Raw genomic sequence first — 4,905 nt, 5'->3', positions numbered from 1 at the left:
GTGGGGAGGGGCCCTAGGGGAGAAAGGGAGAAGGTCACTCCAAGTGTCTTGGAAAAGACATGGTGTGGACTCCCGTGCCCAGCGCACCCACAGCCCTCTGCTGCCCCGTGCAGCAGCAAGAGGAGAGAGAAAGGGCCTCTGAACAAGGACCAGTCCTGGTTCATTTGGAGAAAGGGAGGCCATTTAAACCGTTCCCAGCACTGTCTAGCAGCTCTGACGGGGCTGCACTTTATGTCCTTAGATAGTTTCTTCACGTACTATAGTCCTGAATGGCTAACTCAGCTCCGGGTGCTCACGGAGCAGGAAGGACTCTTGGAACATCGGCCGCCTCTGAATCATACATTGACTTCCTAAAAATGGTCTTTGGGGTGGCGGGGGGCGGCCGGCAGCAGAATGGTGGGTGGGAGGAGAGCCCAAATGGATGTGTGCTTCATAAACAGCGTCTCTGTGATGCTCTGGGTAACTGCTGATTTGTGAGCAGCTGCAAAGTAAGAGACCCCGCCATGCGAAGACAGGATCCTTAATCTGCGCCCCCCTGACCACAGAGCTGCCACATGTGCACCAGTGGCTCTGGGTCAGGAAGAAGGCGGTCAGCAGCAGGGAGACCCCAGGGAGGGCATTCTGTCTGGGGGCAGGGAGGTGGCTTCCTGATGGGGAAGGGGTGGCCCTCAGGCACAGGGACGCCTGGGAGGGGAGCTGGGTCACCAGCTTGTCCTGGTGTGTCCGGAATTTTATTGTTTTTAAAACTGAAAGTCTTGCATTTGGGGGACCCCCAGTCCCAGGTCATGGGGACGAGTCGGTCACCCTGGAGCTGGTGGGGTGGTGACAGTGGAGTGGCTGCCCCAGGTGTGTGTGGGGTGTGGGCTGGGCTGGGCTTCTAGAAGGGGAGGAACAGGTCAGGGTGGGTCCCTGAGGGCTCCCGCTCGAACTTGATGCGTTAGACTCCAAGTGGGTAAGGTTCAGAGCTGCCCTGTTCAGCTTGGTGTAGAGTTGGCACTTTGAGCGCAAAGGACGTGCATTTAAAGTTACACTTTAAGGTCCTGTTTCTGGCATTTCGTAGCTCGTCCAGCTTTGTACAGCTTGCCTGGGGGCTGGGCTCTGTGCTGGGGGCAGGGGCCTGGCACATGCCTGGCTCTGCCCTCCTCCTCTGTGAGAAGGGGGGGCAGGTTCACCTCTCTGGACCTCAGTTTCCTCCTGTGTAAGGTGGGGCTGGATTCTGCACACAAAGGTGCCGTCCAGAGCAGCCCTTTCTGACTGTCGCCTGGGTCCCCTCTCTGGCCCCTGCTGGGGTCCTTGGGCCCGCACATGCTGGGCTCCGGTCTGTGGCCGGGCCCGGCACAGGGCAGCTTGGTGGCCTGTCTGGCCTCCGTCCCACCTGCCTCCCTCCCTTTGTCCAAGCTGCTTCCTCAACACCTCGTCCAAGAACCAGCAGAACTGACCGCCTTCTTGCCTCTTGTCCTGGCTGGCCTCGGTTCCCTGTTTGTCCCCTCACGGGGTGAGATCCTTCCCAGGGCCCTTCCTCTCCCCTCCCGTGACCTGCCGTCTCGGGGGAAACTGTTCTATCTCCAGGTGAGGCAAGCACGTTTTTCTCAAGAACTATTAACCTACAGAGAAAAAAAAATGTTGAGGATGGTAGAAATAAGGTGAAGTTAATTTAGGGTTTAGCTGTACTTTTAGAGATGATCTCAAGTGTTTTTCTCATCTGCTTTTCAAATTAAGAACTGGAGGCATTAAAGTAATCTCCAGTGTTATCCGGAGGGGTGGTGAGGGCCAGGCCTGTTGTTTAAGCCACTCTGCGTGGCGGCTTTCCGGAGATACCACAGCGCCCTGCGAGAAGGGGCTTTGAGGTTCGGTTCCAGCCGCATTGGGAGGCGGGGAGGCAGACTCAGCACCCAGCATCACCCCTGGGCGCCCCGGCTGCTGGGAAACAAGCCAGGGTGGGAACGAGCGCGTCCCTGGGTCAGCGCCGCCAGCAGGGGGACCGCGCAGAGCACACACGCCTGCTGGCGCTTAAATCCATACGCTAAGCGCTTCGGGCTTTATATGCTGTGGGACTCTCAGCCCGGCAAAAAACCCTTTACTAATTCACTGTTAAAGCCATTTGCCTTTCGACTGCTTGCATATATGATCCTGAAATATGTCTTTGCTAATTGTGCAGGGTAGTGACAGTCAGCAGAGCTCGCTCCCCTCCAGGCCGGTTGCCCCATCGTAAAGCTGCCGCGGTGGTTTTGCGGTGGCTCATGAGGGCGGAGGGCGGAGGGCTCACCCACCTCCGCTGCTCGGGGCCCACCTGCTCGGGGGCGAGGCGACTCCAGCCCCCCTGCGAGTCTGGAGGGTCAGAAGCCTCAAAGTGTTCACAGGAAGTGGTAGGGAGGGGTCCCCGAACGTGCGAGCATTTCTCCTGACAGTGGAGGGGCCCCTTGGAAGAGGGGAAAGGGGGGACAAGAGTGGGTGGGCTGCACCTTTGCCACTTCGACCTGGAGCAGCGCCCTGGTCCCTGAAATCCTCCTGGGGCTGGAGAGACGGCGCCCTCAGGCTACGAGGTGTCAGGCCAGCCATCCCCCACGAGCCAGGGGGCCCCCGAGGCAGCAGACGCCACCTAGCGAGCCCTTCACGCTCCTGGTGGCTGAAGGCGCGCCCCTGGCATTACCACACTGGGATAAATGGTATCGGGCCTGGGTACACAATTTGTGGGACCCAGGGCAGAATCAAAGTGTGGGCCTTTTGTTCAAAACGTCTTCAGGCTCTCATGGCAGGGACAACAGGGCATTACACCAAGCGCAGGCCTTCTGAGCAAGGGGCCCGGCGTGGCTGCCCAGGTAGCACACCTGGTGTCACTGTCATCTTCCACCTCCTCCCACCTGCCCAGTTTTTAGGTTAAGAAACAGGCGTGGAGAGTCCTGGTCCCACTGCTGTTGGTATCAGAGCTGGGCCGGGAACCCAGGCATCTGACTGCGGCGTAGACCCCAGGGTCTCCCCACACCCCCAGCCCTGAGGTCGTTGGAGTATTCTCAGGAAACATAGGGGGCCTGAGCATCTGTCACCCCCAGGAGACACCAGCATGCTTCCCCCACTGTCCCTTCTCCTTCCATCGCACGACCGCGCTGGGAGATGTCGCCTGCCGGGCTCAGCGGACAGTGCGCTGATGCAGCGTTCGGCTGTTACTGACTGGGTGCCTTCCCGGTGCCAGACCCTGCGGGGAGCTGGGGACGCGGCTGTGAGGGGGGTGGACGTGCTCCCTGTGCCGAGGAGCTCCGGTCTCGGAGGGAGACAGACATCGCTCAAGGGCTTACAGAGTTATTTACTCACGGTTGTGAAAGAGCTGGGAAGGGTCCAAGGGACGGCGAGCGCGTGGTGATGCCTCCGGAGCCTGGCCGCAGGGAGACACGGCATCCTGGGGAAGGGGAGGACAAGCACAGGGGGCTTGAAGGAAGGCTGTCAAGGAGCAAGGTGCCTGGTGCGGTCCAGGAGGTGACGGAAGGCCAGAGTGGCAGGGGGTGGGCGAGGGAGGGGCTCAGGGTGGTGACATGAAACAGGCGTGGCTGGCAGGGGCCAGGGTGTGAAGACCCTGGTGAGAACGTTTCATTTTTTTCTTGGAAATGAAAAATGAAGAACAATGGACAGAAGATGCCCTGATCGCATCCGTGTTTTCTGAGGCTCCTGCTGGCCGCAGTGTGCAGGCGGGATGGAGCGGGCTAAGCGGGACGCCAGGAGACCCAGGAGAAGGCTACTGCACCAGCATAAAGCTTGGTGGACACCAACAGGGGCACACAGAGCCCTCAGACAGCGTAGGGGAGCAAACCAGTCCAGGTCAATCCCTGCTTCTGGGATGAATGAACGGGGGGAAAATCCAGCAGGGGACCTATGATGTGAACCGGCAACTCCTATGACCTCGAAGACACGGAGAAGACAAGCCTCTCTGAAAACACCGTGTCTCCTTTAGTTGCTGTTACCTTGGATTCTACCTGGAGGGCACGTATTCCATTTTGATTTTACTATCAGTTGCCGCTTTGCTTCCGGAAAGCGCCAGGACTCTTCGCGTTGCCACCAGCAGTGTACGGAGACCCCTCTCTCCATATCGCTCCCATGAATATGTATTCCGGATTTTTTTATTTTTAAGTTTTTTGTGGGCTGATGGGTGTAGTGATGTCTCTCTGTTGCTCTAATCGGCTTTCCCTGACTCCTAGTGATCGTGAGCACCTCCTCAGGTGTGTGATGGACATTTATTCCGATTCCTTTCTTTTACCTGTTTATAGCCCTTGTCCGTTTTTCTATTGGATATTCGGGTCTCTCTTGTGAGTTCACCCTCACTGTATATTTTGGGCACTTACACCTTACAGGTCATCTCTGTTAAAAATATATTTTGTACATTTCTTCTTTTCTATTTTTTGTGGGCTCTTTTGCCATATACATTTTTTAAAAGTAAACAAAGTACACATAAAGACAGAAAAGTATACACATTATAAGTGTTCAGCTTGGTGAATTTCGACAACGTGAACAGGCCTGTGTAATCATCACCGAAGCAGGAGTAGAATGGTACAGAACACCTCACCCCCCTTCGCCACATCCAGAGGTTAACGCCCAGGAGGAACCTCCGCCCTCATTCCCAGCCTCACAGATGAGTTTCTGCCTGCTTCGGGGCTTTCTATAAATGAATCCATCCTGCCTGTACTCTCTTCTGAAGATGAAATTTAGAAAATGCAGTAAACTATAGAGAAGAAAACATGGGTTAATGTAGTTTAATATATTTTTAATATAATGTTTTGGCCATTTCCATGTTTTTCTTCTGTGAATTTCCTGTGAGGTCTTTGCCTCTTTTTTTTCTATTGGAAGCTTGCCTTTTAAAAACTGTGTTAAAACACCCTTTTCTAGAGTAAGCTATTAACTCTTTGTCATCTTTGTTAC

Source organism: Delphinus delphis, chromosome 7, assembly GCF_949987515.2.
Source record: "Delphinus delphis chromosome 7, mDelDel1.2, whole genome shotgun sequence".
NCBI lineage: Eukaryota > Metazoa > Chordata > Mammalia > Artiodactyla > Delphinidae > Delphinus > Delphinus delphis.
Note: the sequence above shows the minus strand (reverse complement) of the source record.